This window comes from Paroedura picta, chromosome 6 (assembly GCF_049243985.1).
Source record: "Paroedura picta isolate Pp20150507F chromosome 6, Ppicta_v3.0, whole genome shotgun sequence".
Taxonomy (NCBI): Eukaryota; Metazoa; Chordata; class Lepidosauria; order Squamata; family Gekkonidae; genus Paroedura; species Paroedura picta.
The window spans coordinates 36,124,215-36,144,742 of NC_135374.1; the positions used below are offsets into that span (position 1 = coordinate 36,124,215).

Below are 20,528 nucleotides of genomic sequence, written 5' to 3' on the forward strand. Positions count from 1 at the left end.
TTCTTCTGGAACTCCCTAGCTTTCTCCATGATCCAGGGAGCCTAGCTTGTAAAATTTTGAGCATAACTTTGTATATGCATATGTATATATATATATATATATATATATATGTATATGTATGTGTGTGTGTGTGTGTGTATATAAAGAACGAAAGAAAGGGAGCAAGAAGACAACCCTGCCTTACTTCTTTTTGCCACCTTTCTCTTCCCCCCCCCCCCCACATTTCCCAAAGACTAGGCAGGGACAGCCCAAGGGGTGGGGCTGCCTCCTTCCTGTCCTGTTCTCCATATCTCCCGAAGGCCAGGCTGGGTGAGGAAGGCCACAGGGGCTGCCTCTTTCCCGTCAAGCCCCATCTCCCAAAGGGCAGGCCATGCAAGGAAGGCTGCCCACTCACACCCCACATCTCCCATAGGCTGGGTCAGGTAGGGAAAGCTGCAGGGAGGTGCTTAGTTCCAAGCAAGTAGCATCTGATCAAAACTTTTTGAGACATAGCTGGAGAGTCCACATGGATAATGTAATATATAGTTAGACCTGAAGAGTTCTCCTTCAGATTGTTACCCCTAAAATTCCTTATAAACCATATAAGGAATATGTATCATGTGCTGCAAATTGCTTCCTTTATCCTCCATACAGTACATACAGTTTTGCAAATGCAGTTATTTGCTTTGGCTGTTAGGGCTCTTATTTCATGTTTTCCCCCATAGTAATATGTTTATCATCACACTTGTGTAAGGTCAGCCTTAGCTGAAAAAATTATCTTCATGTAAATTGTTCCTGGAATGTGACTGTAACTTGAGCAATTAAAAATAGAGGTCTGTGTATGAAAAGCACTTGTTTTGGATTAACCCTGACAAATGGAAAATAGGCAGTTAATTTCCTAAGCATTTGGAAATCAGAGCTTTTCATTATGTTGAGGCTAGAGGAGACCACAAAACAGTTGTCACTATAGGGACAGCTTTTCAAGCAGCCAGATACAAGTGTACTTATAATTCTGAAATTTCTCCCCTTTGTTACTAAATGGTAATTGCTGTGGAGTTCAATGATAGCAGAATGATCAGGTGCCATGATAATAAATTGGATTTAAAAAAATCCACCAGTTTTCTGGGGAAATAATTGGATTTAACAAAATTTGAATCCTCTGTTCTAATATTTGATAAACATCCACTATTGTGTCTATAAGAAATTGAAGCAATACAATATAAAACATAGTATATTTCAAAACCCTGGGTTTTCTTCTACTTCAGTTTTTTTTCTCCTCAAAATGAAAAGGAGTGCTGTATATTCCTCATCATTTCTTCTTTGCAGTCTCATATGGGATGGCCTTGAAGCAGGGCCTGCTGTGGTGGAAATTCCCAAGCTTCTGGAAACTCCTGGATAGGTGTTTCCCTTTTCCTCTGTCAGAAGCAGAAGCCTCTTTTTCTGCCTATTTGGTCATGTAAAAGAGGGGGAGGGAACATGCTTCTCTTGGTCCTCTTCTTTCTTCCACAGAGAGAGAACCTAGACTGATTTCAAGTGACAAAAATTGCCTCAGTGTTCCTCAGGATAGTTGTTTTATGAGTAAAGGATCTTCTTCATAGCCCTTTTCAAAAAGTGCAAGGCTTGTGGCACTAAAATGGCTCCAAATAATAGGTACTCAAAGTGTTTATGTGTTTAGGTTAGGGTCATATCATCAGCACCTGCAAGGCATACTGCCTTTTCAGTCCTAAAGTGTGCCAAGACTGGGCACAATGCCTTCAGGCAGCACTGTGGGAGAAATCTCTCACAGTCCCACAAAAGCCTTTGGGCCTTTAAAATGGGCTTTGTGGTCTTTTTTTATGACTGTCAGGCTGAAGCCATCAATGGAAGCCATGCCAAAAACAGCACTGTCATCTCAGATGACTGGTGTTTAGTATAACTGAAGGATGGTGATTCACTTCCAGATTATTGGTCAGGGGAACGCCCCTGATTCAAGGGCAGTCTTCAGTGTCAAGATAAAACCGATATTTGGTAAAGGCATTCAGTATGAAGTACTGTGTTACCGATAACAAGGTGGCGACATTGAAGTGTCACTCAGAGTTGAACACCATCATCCTTGAGGAAGTGAAGACTGTTATGGCTATGCTCCCTGACATTAAAGGATTGACAGTGATTGTCATTTAGTTGGGGGCAGATGTTGGTGATTTCACAGCCACATTGCCTGGAAAGTCTAATCATTTTTCTCCATTTTTTGGCTTTTTTAGTTTGGGATTCCATTGTAGAAATCCCACAGTACCCAAGGGCTTCCAACTCAAACACTCTAACTTACAGGTAACCTCTCAGGCCATGGATGCTCCCCAGATGGAACATAGGGCTTCTCATCCTCAAATGGCAATATATCCTCCATGGGCTCCTCCACTAGGGCTTGGTGGGATGTGATGGCCCAATTGCAGGGCAGCCATCATCATCACTCTTCAACTTTGTACCATAGCTCATAACTATCATCCCCAAGACAAGCCTGGGACTGACCCCTTCCTTATCTCTGGATCCTGAAAGATCTTATGATCCTCCATCTAACAACCGGATGTCCCTTCCATCGCCTGATGACAAAATCAGGGACTCAACCCCTGTGTTTCCAGCAGAAGACCTCTGGCTATATTTGGAGCAACTCAGTAGAATGATCAAGGCACTGGAACTGGACTGTATTGTTCTGTTTTCAAATCTTTCTTATTATGGGTGTGATATATGCATATGAGCAGGGGCAAATGACCTGTCGATGGTAAAGGGCATTAGAGATAGACATTAGTGTTTGTGCTAGGTCAGCCCTCCATTTGAAAAGTGGATAATCTACATAAAGTTAGGGAGGATGACTGTGAATTCCACTGTCATTATGGTAGTTATTAGTCTGAAGAAGAATGTTTGTACTCGAAAGCTCACGCCTTGAATAAATCTTTGTTAGTCTTGAAGGTGCTACTGGACTCTGATTTCTCTTTCAACAGCCCTCTGCCAATTCCTTGTTTAAGAGGTTTGCCTACAAACAAAAAAAGACACATGCTTTCATCTTCCCTTGATAAAGAGGATTGTAAGTTAGGTATAATGGGAAGGTATGTACATTGGCAGGTTTGGGTGTGTGGATGACAAATTTCAAAGCCATAATGGGATGTTATCAGATGCTCCTCTGATCTAGGAAGCCTACCAAAAGGGGAAAAAAGAGGCCAAAGTGTTACAGGCAGATGGTATAAAATAGGTGAAACAAGAATTGAATGCTTTCAGGTACGTTGTGGACATTTGCAGTGGATTCGAGTAGTTCTGAGGATCATGGACTTGAGAGTAGTTCTGAGTTGGTTAAAAGTGTCAACATCACCCCCAGACACTCATATCAAAGGTTTGCCCTTTTAGGGGAAACTTGTTTTAAGTGAACCCATTGATTCTGTCCTTGATAGGGTGAGAAAGAACAGGTTCACTGCTAGATTGCTGGGTATCATCTTTTAGAAAGACTAGAAACTAATGTATTTCCCAAGCCATGGGCAGTATTACCTGTTCAATAGGCAGTATAGGTACTCCCCCACCCTGTGTGAACATCAGCCCCAGTTTTGGCTGCTTTTTCAGGTCAATCAAAGAGACAACAGGGACATACAAGGGCATCAAGGGGGACAGTCCTCAAGGGAACTTCCTAAATAGTCCAGGCCTATACAATGACAATTTTTACAATTTTTTACAATTTTTACAATTTTTACAATACAATTTTTTCATGAAATTGGAGTTCATAGGCAAGAATAACTAGCAGTGTTATATCACTATCACTTTGTCATGCTCTGCTGTTTCATATAAGGTTTTTTTATGGTCCCTGGTACAGGAAGTCAACTGAAAATGGTAAAGGAAAGGAAGCACTGTGAGATAAGACACAGGAGACAGTGGGATTTTTGGTTCTTCATCATATACACACTGCCATGCCAATTATCTCTTTCTGTACCTGCTGAGAATTTTGCTGTTTTAAAAGCGGTGACACTTTAACCTTTTGGCCTAAAATTTCGGTAGGAGGATCTTTTTGAAAATCCCTGAGAATTTTATTATAATTTGGAGGAGGGCAAGTCATGCCTAGAAAGGCTTTCCTTATTGAAGCTGTTGTTAATGGCTCTGTGATTTCCTTATGTAACTATTGTTAATTCTCATATTAAATAATCCTGTTCATGATTTACAGGCCAAATTCTGTTATGGATGTTTAATTTTTGCATATCCTTAAAATGTACTTATAATGCTTAAATGTGTTTGCTACAATGTTGCTTGTCGGTTAGTATGAGCCTCTTGTGGCGCAGAGTGATAAGGCAGCCGCCTGAAAGCTTTGCTCATGAGGTTGGGAGTTCGATCCCAGCAGCCGGCTCAAGGTTGACTCAGCCTTCCATCCTTCCGAGGTCGGTAAAATGAGTACCCAGCTTGCTGCTGGGGGGTAAACGGTCATGACTGGGGAAGGCACTGGCAAACCACCCCGTATTGAGTCTGCCATGAAAACGCTAGAGGGCGTCACCCCAAGGGTCAGACATGACTCGGTGCTTGCACAGGGGATACCTTTACCTTTATACAATGACTAGGTTTCAGGGCTCCCTTATGTAAAATGGAACTGTTCATTTTTAGGTAATAGGGAAGTGGTAAAGCAGAATTTTGTAGTATAGCACTTTCTATAAAGGATTGTAGGTGTACTTGTAAAAAAATTAGGCCTAATACCGTCTTTATTTTCCAACTGAGTAAGCAAGTTATGTTGCTTTGTTTACTGTGTGTTTTATGTTGGTCTTTATTAATGGTTTATTTCACTTTAACTGTAATATGGCCTGAGTCATGGTGATAAATGGAACAAATTAATTAATATGATTTGTCTTCATGTACTATGATAGTAGAAAGACCACTTGTCAATGCAGATTCCTTTGCGTGTTCTTTTGCATATGCTGAAAGACAGAATTCTATAGGGACTTGTGAACAGAAGCCTAAATTTTGACATACTAGCCAATGATAAGCAGCTAACCTGTACCACACATTAGGGGGGAAGATGGAATAAAAGCAGAAATTTAAGGATACCTCCTCTCCAAATAATTTATTTTCTAACCTGCTCTTAGAATCATAGAATAATAGAATAATAAAGTTGGAAGGGACTTCATGGCTCATCTAGTCCAACCTCCTGTACTATGCAGGACACTCACATCCCAATCACTCATCTACTGTAACCTGCCACCACTTTGCCGTCACAGAATCAGCCTCTCCATCAGATGGCTATCTAGCCTCTGTTTAAAAATTTCCAAAGATGGAGAACCCACCACCTCCCGAGGAAGCCTGTTCCACTGAGAAACCACTCTGTCAGGAACTTCTTCCGGATGTTTAGATGGAATTTCTCTTGAATTAATTTCATCTCATCCTCACCATCTTTGTTGCCCTCCTCTGGACACGTTCCAGTTTGTCTACATCCCTTTTCAACTGGGGTGCCCAAAACTGAACACAGTACTCCAAGTGACGCCAAACCAGAGCAGAGTAAAGTGGTACCATCAGCTCCTGCGATCTGGACATGATACTCTGTTTGATACAGCCCAATACATCTCAGCGGATGGGTTGACAACATCATTAAAACAATTTAGGTTAAAAACATATACATTCTCTAGTTACCCCCCTCCCAATTAATTACATAGCAGACAGGGGGGGGGTGTTTCTAGAATTTACAGAGCAGATCTTTCTTTAGGTCCAGAAGTGGGGCCAGCACTCATTGATGTTTATTTTGGGCTCTGACCATAAGACTGGTTGAACAGCTCTGTCTTGCAGGCCCTGATCACTTTAGGCAAAGTATTCCACCTTGTTGAGGCCAATTTCACTTCCTTTGGCCCAGGGATCTTGAGCAGATGTTGTTCTGATGATCTTAACACTGTTTGGGAGATATAAGGGGAAATCAGTCTTTTTGAAATGTGAGAGACATCAGTGAAAGCTGGGAAACAGATCTACAGATTCAGGATTTATTTTTTCTCTGTACTACAGCAGTAATACTCAAAATGAGCAATTTGTCCACTCGCATTCAAATCAGCAAGGAGTTAATTTTTTCATGAAATTGGAGTTCATAGGCAAGAATAACTAGCAGTGTTATATCACTATCACTTTGTCATGCTCTGCTGTTTCATATAAGGTTTTTTTATGGTCCCTGGTACAGGAAGTCAACTGAAAATGGTAAAGGAAAGGAAGCACTGTGAGATAAGACACAGGAGACAGTGGGATTTTTGGTTCTTCATCATATACACACTGCCATGCCAATTATCTCTTTCTGTACCTGCTGAGAATTTTGCTGTTTTAAAAGCGGTGACACTTTAACCTTTTGGCCTAAAATTTCGGTAGGAGGATCTTTTTGAAAATCCCTGAGAATTTTATTATAATTTGGAGGAGGGCAAGTCATGCCTAGAAAGGCTTTCCTTATTGAAGCTGTTGTTAATGGCTCTGTGATTTCCTTATGTAACTATTGTTAATTCTCATATTAAATAATCCTGTTCATGATTTACAGGCCAAATTCTGTTATGGATGTTTAATTTTTGCATATCCTTAAAATGTACTTATAATGCTTAAATGTGTTTGCTACAATGTTGCTTGTCGGTTACTCATAACTAGTTAGTAATCAATGTGTTTAAGGCATCCAAAAGATACAGTTTATCTGCCGTGCCTTTATAATTAATTCTGGAACTAACAGGAACAGGTAGCTGGCCAGAAGTTGGAGAGAAAACAACTCCATATCTCAGCACAATTCATTCAGCAGAATTCCAAGACTTTACTGCACGTTCTGTGAGAAGAGTTTCCACAGGGAGTGTGGTTGTTTGGCCCTATGTACTGCAAGCATGTTCTGATTGACACAGTCTATGTACATTCACAATGCAGCAAATGTCAGGCATTTTCTTCCTTAGCTTCTTTGCTAGAATAGGCTAGAATGTTAAGGTAGTCTTTTATTGTACCACTATACAAAGAGAAAGGTAAGTTTTCTAGATAAATTGGGACACATCTTGAGAATTTACATTCACCTACTTTCCATTATTTTTAGCAGGATTTGTATACCACACTTTTTTAACAGCTGTAAATTGACTCTCCTTGTTGGAGGTAGCACAGACAGAACAATATGAGCACTGATTTTGTACAATTTTAGCAACTACACTCTTGTTCTTGTAAACAAAAAGATGGCAAAAATGTAATTGGACAGATCTTAAAGTTTAGAATTACATTTTGCAAGGTTTTTTGTTTTCTTTTTTTTAATCAGCATGGTAGTGATTTGTGTTTGTTGGAAAGATTTTCATTTACAACTGAAGAAAAATGTAAATATGTTTAACTTTGTGATATGATTATACTGCAAAGAGCAAACGGGATTTACCCTGGCTGTGTTTGTCATGGCAGGAAAGCCCTGCACCTGCGAGGACACTGGTATCATTTGGGTCCCTGGGAACAGCAGCGTGGAGTCTGCTGGGTGGTGGAAGGGACAGTTGGCGTTCGTCTGTTCCCTTCCTCAAGCCGAGGGGAGGGGTAGGAGACGTGAGTCTCTTTCCATCTCCCCACAGTTAGGAAAAACCCACCCTCCCTCCCTTGTTATGTTTGTTTGATTCAAAGTACGGGGATATTTTATTGTGATGTTAACTGTTGATGTTTATAAAAAGCAAAGGAGAAATGGAAATTGATATTACCAGTTTAATGTTTGTCACAACTTGTGGGTATGTGGCATGGGGAGGATCCCTTGGTAAGCAGACCAGGCCTTTGTGCCAGACTCCTCTTAGTGGGAGCCTCCATAAGAGGCTGTGGGTAAATGGCACCGGGGTGGCTCTCTTTTCATGGAAAAGGGGGATCCCCGGATAGGAAAGCTACATTTCCGGTTGGCAGAGGTTCACACCTCAACGGGGCCCAAAAGGCAGCCCTATCAACCAGCAGGACACTGGGAGCACGGGAAGCCTGGCGGGATGTGTGGTGGACCTGGCAAGCCTGCTGAGCTAATTATTTGGCTGCCTTGTGACCAGGGGTTTGCAAGATAGCGGGATCATCCCATGCTGTCCAACGCTTGTTAATAAAGTTGTGGCCTAAAAGGTAAAGGTAAAGGTATCCCCTGTGCAAGCACTGAGTCATGTCTGACCCTTGGGGTGACGCCCTCTAGCGTTTTCATGGCAGACTCAATACGGGGTGGTTTGCCAGTGCCTTCCCCAGTCATACGTTTACCCCCCAGCAAGCTGGGTACTCATTTTACCGACCTTGGAAGGATGGAAGGCTGAGTCAACCTTGAGCCGGCTGCTGGGATTGAACTCCCAACCTTATGGGCAAAGCTTTCAGACGGCTGCCTTAACACTCTGCGCCACAAGAGGCTCTAAGTTGTGGCCTGTTTTGCGCCAAATTTAAGAGTTATGTCTGTAACCTCTTTGATGTGGAAAATTTTCCCCTGCAAGGCCAAAAGCATTCTACAGACTAGCAAGGTCTGTCTCTTTAATTTATGTAGGCATATGCCAAAAGGTGCAGTTTTCTGTAGTGTGAATGCTCCATGTAAATACATATTGACCCTTCTTAGTTGAACAGATTGTTAGTTTCTGATCAACAGAGATGACTATTTAAAAGTACTAAGTTTGCATAAAAGATATGCAAAGCTCATTTGCCTTGCCATCATGGTCTGTTACGAAAATTGGTGGTGACTGAGTTAAAATTTTCCAGAAGAAATGCTCACTTTTTTTCTAGTGCAACTTAAGAATTTGTTCTGCATTGTGTGTGGCTATTCTGCTAGACCTCCAATATCATGGATATGATCTTCCCTAATGTAGGTGAGCACAGCATACTACACTGCTCAAATGGCTAATCATAATAGTGCAACCTTAAAAATAAATATTAGCTAAACCAGGATTCTTTAGGTAAATAGTCTTTAGAGAAAGTAGTGAATATATTTTGAGTTGCAACAGTCCTATTTATCTTAGCAAGTCAATCGGGTTTCCAGCAGATTTTTCCTTTCCTTTTTCATTTTTTTAAAGCTGTGTGTGAGTATTCTGGTGAATAAATGGAATCTGATGTTTAAAATTATAATTTTTAAGCACAGAGAAGAACAAGACATAGTGATAAAGATTCAGTATTGTTACTGTACAAGAAATTCCTGTCTGATGAACTCTTGGGGAATTCTCATGTGTAGAACCTTGGATAAAGGTGATCCATTAGATAATATGTACCTGGACTTTGACATATTTCTTCACCAGTGTTTTCTGAATAAATTTTGATTTATTCAGTACAGTACAGCCACACAGTAAGCAGAAAAAGAGGAAGTGGCTAATTCTGAAAGTAGAGGACGGTAAGGAATGGTATTTCACTATGATCAGTTTTAGGACAGTTCAATTTGTTCAGAGATGAAAGGGCTAGAGGGATGCATTTCAAATATTTTAATGTTAATTTCAGTTCTTGATTTCTAGGAGAGCATGCTGATCATTATCCCAAAGTTTCTAGACCCTTATTAAAATTTTAGGATTTTGGATAGTTAAATTATAAAAATGTATTTCAATAATAGAAATGTATGCAGTTATTTAACTTATAGAAATGTATGCAGTTATTAAAAGTATAATCCTATAATTAGAAATAATCATTGAAACTGAATGAATAATTAGTCAGTGAAGCTGTTGCTACAAAATGTGATAGTTTCATTACTTTACACACACTCAAAAAGCCACAGACAGGGAAAAGTTTATCTAATGGGCTTGAGTCATGAAAACAAAATACAACTTCCACTTTTGAATACAGTACAAGAAGCTGATGGACAATGTGGAATGATTATCTCTTGTCGTGTTTGTGATTGAAAATAGTTGACCACATTATATTGGCCTTTTGATTTGGTCTCTCAAGTTAATTCTTGAATATCTGAGTCTGAGATGTATTTATAAAATGAAAATATGACATAACATCTGAATAGCATCCACAAATCTTATTTCTTTGCAAGCTATATTTCAGTGAACAGTATAAATTGGTAATAACTTGGTAGTAAATATGATCCCTCCCTCCACAAACACACAGTTAAAACTAACGTTTTTGTTTCTATAACTCCTGTTTGGAAAAGAGGCATGACTAAAAAGAAATGCCATTAAACATTTGGATACTTGCTAAAAAGCCTGCATTGTTTCTAATTAGTAGCATTATAGATGTGCTTGATGTTGGGACCTAAGTAGCAAAGAGTGTCCTTTCATTCCTCAGAGATCAAAGGCCTTTTAGGATTTTATTCCTAAAAACCTTATAGAGTTGGATGAAAGCTGTGTGAATTAAAGCTAGATAGTAAACTGTGCTGGATGCAGATAACAGATTAACTGTATTTTCAGGCCCCTTATAAAGCACATGCTACATTATACATTTGTGAATGGATAAAAAAATAAAATGCATTGCTATTATTTTGTATTTGTTTTCAAAAATTATTTCTGTCAGAATTATTTTGGATAGTCTTCCAATTAAAATACGATATTAAAATTTGTAGGATCATCATGCTAATATATATTCAAATAGATTCTTAGGAGCAGTTTTACTCTTGCTTATTGCTTAGTTTACAGAAATGCAGGGCCATTTCGCACGGCTTCAAAGTAGCAGAATGGTTGCTATTTGGAAACGCTACTAATTTGACATAACCCACGACGTCGTAGACAATCTGCAACAATCTTGAAACCAATCAGCAAAAAGCGCTTCGTTGTGGCGCTTTCAGGGGAATCCAGAAAAGTGGATTCACCCTCCGGATAGCGATACACTCCTGCAACCAATCTGCAACAGTAGCGCTAAAGATCTGTGCGTTACCATTGTTGCTGGTTCTTCAAAGTCCCTCCCCCTGGCTCTCTCCTCCAAACTTCCGGCGAAGCGATCGCCATTTTTTTTTCTCCGAGCGAGCGGGGATAAACGCACCGGCGAGCCTCTTTCTGTTTAGAGGCTTCCCTGGCTTCAGTCCTTCACCTTTAGTCACTAAGCACAAACAACTGAAAAGCCCGTTTGCTGAAATAAAGTCCCTTTATTTTTTACAAATAAATTCAGCCGAAAATCGTGCCCGTGAGAGGGGGGGGGGATTTTTTTTTTTATCACTCGAGGCAGCGTGCAAATGATCATACAATCAAACGACAGCTCACATTAGGCAGCTGGATGGGTCTCTCCGTAGCAACGAATCTACCTAGATTCATTGCTATGGGTCGTTTTTTTTTTTTAAAAAACCTTTCTTAAAGGGAAAGGGGCTGTTTGGGAGCATGCTAACGGCTGCCCATTGGCTGCTTGACGGCCAGGGGCGGGACGAGCTTGGCAATAGCACTTCCTTTCTAGCGATTTCTGCCGAGACCGGAAGCCTGTGGGAAACGCTAAAAAACGCAACTGATTCCACTACAAAGGCAGGTATGCATAACGACGAATTCCACTATTTTAAATGGCGATTTTTCATTCCGCAAACAATTTGCAACAAAGATCCCTGTGCGAAAAGGCCCGCAATATCCGTAGCCTGCAAGTATTTTTTTTAATGTAGGATTAATTGAAAGCATAGGCGCTATTCATTGGTAAGTTCCTAGCTGCTGCAAAGTCAGTATGTGGAGTTGTAGCACAAAATCATAAGATAACTTACTATCAATAGCCTAAACAATTTACGGGCCAACCTCATGAATGTTTACTCAGAAATAATCTCTTTGGTAGCATATTCTCAAATAAGTGTGCACAAGATTTCTGTTCATGGTATTATCCTGGCTGGACATAGATAGGATTGCACCTAAATCTCCCAGATTCTACCATCATGAAGCAAATTTTAACACAGGGATGGGTGTAAACTGTTTTACAACTCTAAAGTCATTACAAATCTGGTTGATTTGTGTGTCCCCCCCCCCCCAGGTGCAGAGAAGCCTTCCCTGGACATTTTGTGTACCTTTGTTTCCCCCTATTCTAAATGGAGGAAAGTGAAATGGAGATTTTAAACGTCTGGCATCCATTTAAGCTTCATAGTGGACAGGTGTGCACACTCCACTGTGAGGCTGAAATGGCTGCCAGACATTTAAAATCTCTGTCACTGCAATCCCTTCTAAGCAGGGGGAAATAAAAATGGACCAGCGCAAAATGGCTAGTTTATTTCGTGGCTTCTAGTTCACTTGGGTTCAGAAGTTATGTTTGGGAACAATCCAAACTGTGAAATGAAGTGAATTTTCCATTTTGTACCCATCCTTATTAAAGTTTTCTTAACCTTTAATTCAGTGTAATGGTGGTATAACTGTTAGGCCATCAAAGAGAAAAAACTTAATAGTCAACTCAGTTGCTAATAATAGTTCCATGAACCATTTATTGCTGCAGCAGCCTGTTATTCATGTCTATTCCTGTTTTCATCTTGTCTCCATAGGAAAATGATGATCTATTAACATGTCCAAAGGCAGATTTCAGTATTCCACACCCAGTGACATGCAGATTGCCATAAATGCTACATTAGCAAAGGCTACACATCTCTGCAGCATAAGACACCAAGCTCAATGAAAAATCCATGGGGGAAGCTTTTGCCTTTTCAGTATTGTGTTTAAATTGGGTCTTAGACAGGGTAGAACTACATGTTACACACAAATACTAAAAGCATGATGTTTAGTTTTGTAGAGGTGGAGGAAGTTTGAGCAGAAAAGCTGTAGAGGAGGGTATGTTTTTTCTTTTTAGCTTGGTCTGTTCCATAGAGTATGAATTTCAGTCTTGTAAACCTAGTCAGTTTTATTAGTTCAATAAGTGAGGCGGGAGAAGTAACATTTCAGCCTTCACTTGACATTGACAGAAAGCTTTTTCACGGCTGCATTCCTGTCTTCGTTTACAGATGGAGATGGAGAAGCCTTGCACAAAGCAAATTAATTAAACAGTGTTCAGGAGTTACACTGAACGTTACTGATTAATTGTTTGCTAGAGCTATCTAATCAAGTTCTTAATACAATAAATATAGTTTTGTTATTGTTGAAGACTATACCCCGATTAACACAATAATTTATTTGTACAACCCCTCTTCCAGGCTATTAAGTAGCTTTCAACATTTGTAAAGGGTGGAAATAGATCTAGAAATATGGACTATCTAGCACTTTGCAATTTCTAAAGCTGCCGGTGTTTCATAGAGCGGGGGTCATCAACCCCCGGCCCCCGGCCCAGTACCGGTCCATGAAGGCCACGGTACCAGGCTGCCGGCAGCCGCGCCTGCCTCCCCCCCCCCCAAAGCGAGAAGCTCAGGGAAGAGGCAGGCCCGGCACGCCGGCAATGCAAATGCGCATGCACAGTTGCCGCGCATGCGCATTAGCGCCCCCTGGTGGCAAAAACGTGCATGTGTGGCAACTGCGCGTGTGTGTTTGCGCGCAGCTGCCGTGCGGCGCCCGGGCCATCAGCTCTCCCCTTGCCCCGGAAGCGGTCCCTGACCACAGAAAGGTTGGGGACTGCTATCATAGAGTATTGTTAACTACACTTTATGATATAGCTATGACCTTTTTACAACTCTGTGTAAAAACATTATTTGCGTACAGCATTTATATTTCCATATTATATATAGGCATGCCATTTTTCTTCCTTCTTTTGGGGAGAAATTTTCTGTGTAGGATCTTCTAGAAGAATGGATATTATTCACTTAATCTTCTGATAAACCTATCTTCTTAAAATTTGTCACAAAAAAGTTTAATCTTTGGGACCTTTTCCCCATTTTCCCACATGTTTTGACACTGCAGAAATCCTTGTAAGGTTAGGTAATAATGTGTTGAACATATACTGTCGGCTCATAGTTCACTTAAACTTTAGATCAGGGGTAGTCAAACTGCGGCCCTCCAGATGTCCATGAACTACAATTACCATGAGCCCCTGCTAGCAGATTCTGGCAGGGGCTCATGGGAATTGTAGTCCATGGACATCTGGAGGGCCGCAGTTTGACTACCCCTGCTTTAGATAGACAAAATATATAGCTGAACAATGTAAAACAGGAGTAGTCAACCTGTGGTCGTCCAGATGTCTATGGACTACAATTCCCATGATTCCCTGCCAGTGTTTGCTAGCAGGGGCTCATGGGAACTGTAGTCCATGGACATCTGGACGACCACAGGTTGACTACGCCTGATGTAGAATACAACACCACATCATGGGCTTATGTTCTTGTGCAGTCAGACACTATTCATTAGCTATGTGGACTCACTGTTTTAGTGTGGCTACTGCCCGGGCCCTGTGGGATCACCCTAGCTTTCCATCAGGACTTTCCCAGTTGAGTTTTTTTTGGGGGGGGGGGGTAATTATCAGTGTGAATTGTTTTTTATTTTGTATTTTATTAATATTTTTATAACTATATTTATTTTATACTGTTGTGAACTGCTCTGAGTCCCACTCTGTGGGGGAGGGGCATTATATAAATTAAAATAATAAGTACATAAATTATATGTGAAGAAATATCTAGGATCATCACATTCCAGCTGCAGCTCTTTAAAAAAAATGAAATTAATTTGGTCATCTTAATGATTGATCTTCACTACCCAGATGGCATTAATCTCTCCTTCTGCTTTTTACCAAGACAGATGAATCAATGGTTGTTATGAACCTTGATAAAGGGCCAGTAGACTGAAGCTCATAAGATGGGACTGAGATATTGTTGATGAGATTGCCTGCTCAGTGGCAGTATTACATGTCTTCCAGACCTGCAATTTGACAGTTCTTTTTAATCCAGGTCTTCAGGTGGAAGTTTAGATTTCCTCTGTGGGTTGAATATTGGTCATAATTATCCATGATCTGATCACATTCAGGTTAGATTACTTCAATGTGTTCTGCATGAAGGTGCCTTTGAAAACAGACTGAAACCTCCAAAGAGTATAAAATGCAGAAGCTGTTTTACCATCTGGCATTAATTCTGGATATCACACTCTGACACCCTTACAACAGCAATATTGGTTGCTGATTCACTTCCAATCCCAATTCAAAGTGCTGATTATTTAGAGCAATCAGAGTTCCTAAAATGCTCCTTTCAAGGAGTAGTGATTAGTCTGGAACAGGTATGGAACTTCAAGAACCAAAGTTCCCTTTGTCAGGTATTCCTGTACACACCTGCCAATCAAGATCTTGGTTAGTCTACTTTGGTTATAGGAGGTGAGACAAAAAGTAATAAGAAAGGCTTTAACTGGCTTTTGATTGTTTTATTGTAGCTTTAATCTTGTACTCAATTTGTGCTTGCTGAAAGAGCCTTAATAAATCCCATGAATATATACTAATTAAATATCTTTGTTATTCATTTCACCCTATTGCTGAGAGATAGTGTACTGTGCTGCAGGTGAATTTACTGGGACAATGTAAGTTTAGTAGTTTTGCATTGGTTCTATGGAATATGGATCTAGTAGTCTGGCCACAAGGGTTAAAACGACATGTGTTCTGTACTTTGAGACTATTATGCACAACCGAAATAGTCTAATGGACTCTTGGAGTGGTCATTGAAATACACCGATCTTTTATGAGAGGGAGTTTCTACTGCCAACAAAATTCACTCCATAGTGAAGGGTGACTACCCCTTCGAAAGGACACTATGAAGCAAGGCTGAGAGTGTTTCTGCTTCTGTGAACTTTAGGGGTTCTCCTCTGTTAACTGGAAACTAAACAATTGGAACTTGAACAGTTGTGCTTTCTTCCAGGTCCATGTAGATTGTAGATGATAGTAGAGATGAACAGCAGCCACCATCCATGTTAACTTCTATTAAAAGAAAAGTGTGATGGAACATCATCACATTTAGCATTTCTCTAGCAAATGAAGTACAGAAGATGATGAAAATATTACTGTAATTACTGTAATGAAACTCACCGTGACTGATTATGCTGTGCCAGCCACTGCTGGATCCTTGCGGCAGGATGGCATGACCTGCTGCATCCTTAGAACACATGGAGGATGGGATCCCCCAGTGCATGTGGACCGCCTCAATGTAGTGCACATGCACGCACAATGCCAGAGCTTGGAGAGCCAAGAGCACTGTGTGGTGGCAGTAGCAGGATGTGTGTGGGGCAGGGGGACCCCACCACATACTGGTGGGAGAGCGGCATGCCACTCTCCCACCAGCGTGGGGGTGTCAGAATGCCCCGTCCAGCTCTGCAGCTCCATGAAGCTTACAGGGGCATTTGGTGTCCCTGCAGGAACACAGTATTCTGGTAGGGCTGGCCCAGAAGGGCCACAGATGGCACCTGCAGCAGCAAACGAAACTCAGGAGTTTCTGCATTTGCATACTGGAGGCCATTCGGGGCACTGTGCCAGGCCAGGACTGGGATGGCGGCAGTGTCATGCATAATGAGGGATTAGCCCCGCTGCCCTGCTGTTACCACCCTAGACTACCCGCCCCATGCATAATTGGTCCTCTTATTTCTTTTATTATTTGTAGCTTGAACAGATACAGCCTTTGGAGGTCGTGCATTTCCAAACGTTACTTTCTTGTTTTAAAAAGTTTGAGATGGAAATACAGTGTGCAGGCATTAGAAGGTGTGTGGGAAGTTGATAGGGCAACATACTAAGTGTCTATATCATTTGGCTGAAGGAAAAGTTGAGGTGGCATATTGCAGTAGATTACACAGTCTGTTAAGCCTATTGGTGTGCCCAACATTAAATTATAGAGAACCATTCATCTGTGAACTAATCTGGTGTTGGGTTACTTCCATTTCTTACCTGTTTAGTTTAGTTTCCTGCTTGCCTAATTTATTGCAAAGACATGTGTTGCTGCATCCAGTTTGTGTTTAAATGGCAGTATCAGAAATCGAATACTGTGTTGCATAAGATGCATGTCTTAAGCATTAAATGCCAGACCTGTTGGTGCCAGAATAATTTACTTAGGCATCTATCTTATCAGTTCTGTATTTCTTTTTCCTGCACTTGTTCAAACACTTATATACAGGCTGCTTGAAAAGTAATGTGATGTGCCCCAACTACACAGTGATCAGCAGAATTTCCAAGTCTTTGATCCTAAATCTCAAGCTCACTCATATAAAAGATTGACAGGATCAGGAACTGGGATCATAAGACTAATTAGGTTTGAACACCTGCCAGTTCAGTAGCTTTGAGCATGGAGCCATTTCTTCTGAGGTATATCTAGATGTATCAGGATAGTACAATTGCACTGCTTTCTCACAAGATTAGACTATCACAGCTCCCACTGCTGTCCATCATGTCCCATCGGAATTTTTAGGAAAAAAATGAGTTTGAAATTTTTGAATTTTTACTCATTAGATGTGTCTGTATGCCTTCAGTGACTGCCCATGTGCCCAGTTAATCTTGCAATCAGTTCTTGCCAGTTACTTCTTTAATAGATGCTGCTGACCACATAAGAGAAAAAAAGCAGACAAAGCAATTGCAATCTATATGCTGTCAGTTTCTAACAAAACCAAAGAGTTGCACAGCCCCAAAGAGCTTCAAAGGACTGAGTGAATTCATTATTTATATGACCCCACCACCACCAGGGGCTATTGTTGCTTCTCGTGTAAAGGAGATGATTTTTCATTCTCAGGCTGGCCAAATGCAGACATAGGCTGCTGCACCTGACCTTGTATTATGAGTGGCTTCTCCACAGGAACAATACTTTTCGGTATAATTGTATGCCCGAGATGAGCGTCACCAAGAAAAATAAAAATAATCCAATCAAAAGCTTGCATGTATTCGAGGAAGCTCGAAACAAGTAAATTCACCAAGCAATCATGTTCATATCAAATTCTCAACATACCTACATAAGGCACAACAGTTTTAAGCTTGTCTTCAGGATGTTTATGAGGCATGGGAGTGTTTATTGAGCTGGAACAGGAGTGGGGAGTTTTGGGTTCATAACTACCATTGTTTATGAAGCTACCTGACCTTGGCTTTATCATGTATATTGTCTTCAAACTACAACTGAATCGAGGGGTCTGATTAGCTGGTTTAGCAAAGAATTATCCTATGGCTGTATTTGTAACTAATGTAACAGGATTAACTTTTGCTTATATATTCCCAATCATGATGGCCAGTTCATAGTCTGAGGAAGAGTGCTTGCACTCAAAAGCTCACGACTTGAATAAATCTATGCTGGTCTTAAAGGTGCTACTGGACTCTGATTTTATTGGAGTAAGTACATTATAAAAATAAAATAGACATAGACAACTCACTAGAAAACCAAGCAGTGACATGCTGGTTAATAGCTGCTGATTTTGAGGTTTCCATAGGTTCCTTTTACTGCTGCCAAATTGAGTCCAGTTTTTGTTGTTGTTTACATAATGGGTTTACCTGAGAGTGTTTTTCTCATCCATCAGCCAGTATTTCTTTTCCATCAGCCTTAAAGGTAAGTTTTCAAAATTGCTATTTTAAAAATGATACAACCTCTCAAATTGTACATTGTAGTTATAGGGGAAGTGCCACATATATGCATGGTAACATAGGTAATAAACTGGTCTCTTAGGTTGGCTGATCTGGTAACAATCAATAAACATTCATAATGTTTGTGCACATTTAGAAGGATTAAGTTTTACTTTTTATGTGATGTGATGATGAAAAGTGTTTGGGCGAAAAAGGTCGGAGTTCAAATATCAGTGAAATACCATTTCCTAGATAAGAAATGCAAATTATTATAGATTGTGCCAAGAAAGATGAGTGTTTCTTTTCTATGACTTAGGGTCAAAACTCTTGAGAGTTAAAATAACTACTGAAGTACTTTGTACCTTTGACAGACAATCTGGATTGTAATAGTGAAGCCAATACATCTGTTGTGTATATTACATATGCTTCATCCTCTAGGTTGGGTGCTAAACATAGCAAGAAGTGCTAAACATAGCAAAAAGGGGGTTCTTTAGTTGTATTTCAAGTAAGAAAAAGAGTAGGGCCTCTGCAAGAGCAAGAAAGTGAAATTATAACAGATGATGAAGAGAGCGCTGAACTGCTTAACTCCTATTTTTCCTCGGTCTTCTCTTGTGAGAAAAATAGTGCTTAGTGTGGAAAAAATGTATCACAACAGGGCGGATGGGATTGGTGGCCCAGGATCACTGTTGGGGCAGTCCACAAACACCTAGTTTCTTTAAATGAAACAAAGCCTTCTGGGCCAGATGAATTGCATCCAAGGGTACTAAAAGAAATTGCAGATATAATCTCTGAACCTCTGCCCATTATTTTTGAAACTTGGAGAACAGTTGAGGTGCCAGATGATTGGAGGCAGGCAAATGTTGTCCCTATCTTCAAGAAAGGGAAAAAGGAGGATCTGGGTAACTATCGACCCACCAGCTTGACATCTGTAACTGGCAAAATTTTGGAACAACTAATCAAAGAGTCAGTCCTTGAGCGACTGGAAAAGAGAGCTGTGTATTTGCAATTATATATCCACTATCTAGAGCAATTTTAAAATGCATTGATTTTGCTTCAGTACTCTGGAATACATTTTATAGACTGATTCTTGTATTTGGTGTTTGCAGAATATCTGTTGATCTTGGAGAAACAATCGTAGCAATGTTAAATAGCTTGTTGAATAGTGCACAGAGAAGAAATGACTTGCCGGCGCTTGCATGGCAGCGGGGGTTATCCATGCCTTATGCTGGCCTTTCCCCCTACTGGCCCTGGCTCGTGGCAAGGGAATGCTGATTTTTTCAGTGTTCCCTTTTTTGCCACAGCTGCCATTGGTGGCCAGGCTGGGCTAGGCCTGTGTACACAGCCCATACTATGGTGGCTGGAAGGGGGTCGAAAATGCCCCACTCGGCTCTGCAGTGCTTTGTGACACCATGAGGTCAAATAGGGTTTTTTAAATTATTTTTCAGGAAGGCGGGATTGTGTCAGAATGCAACCCCACCTTCCTGCATCCCCCCTCACTGCTCCCCTGCTCAGGGGAACTTTTCTGTTGAAGTTGCATCCCCTGTGGGGACACATTTTGGGGGCAGAGTTGGTCTGCCACCAAAAAGTGCCCCCTGCAAGGACACAGAAAGTGGGGACACAAGAAGCGGCGGTGGCTTGGCATGGTTCCTGCCGTGCATAGAATCATAGGATCATAGAATCATAGAATCATAGAGTTGGAAGGGGCCATACAGGCCATCTAGTCCAACCCCCTGCTCTATACAGGATCAGCCCTAAGCATCCTAAAGCATCCAAGAAAAGTGTGCATCCAACCTTTGCTTGAAGACTGCCAGTGAGGAGGAGTTCAACGCCTCCTTAGGCAGCCTATTCCACTGCTGAACTACTCTGACTGTGAAAACTTTTTTCCTGATATCTAGCCTATATTGTTGTACTTGTAGTTTAAACCCATTACTGCGTGTCCTCTCCTCTGCAGCCAACAGAAACAGCATCCTGCCCTCCTCCAAGTGACAACCTTTCAAATACTTAAAGAGGGCTATCATGTCCCCTCTCAACCTCCTTTCCTCAGGCTGAACATTCCCAAGTCCCTCAACCTATCTTCATAGGACTTGGTCCGTTGGCCCCAGATCATCTTCGTCGCTCTCCTCTGTACCCTTTCAATTTTATCTACGTCCTTCTTGAAGTGAGGCCTCCAGAACTGCACACAGTACTCCAGGTGTGGTCTGACCAGTGCCATATACAATGGGACTATGACATCTTGTGATTTTGATGTGATGCCCCTGTTGATACAGCCCAAAATGGCATTTGCCTTT

The 20,528-nt window shown here is 41.0% G+C and overlaps 1 protein-coding gene across 3 annotated transcripts in view; it reads left to right on the top strand.

Annotated features, from left to right (window-relative positions):
• The window catches only part of ALCAM (activated leukocyte cell adhesion molecule), a 156,878-nt gene that overhangs the window by 38,738 nt on the left and 97,612 nt on the right, over positions 1-20,528 (top strand). The window lies entirely within an intron of this gene.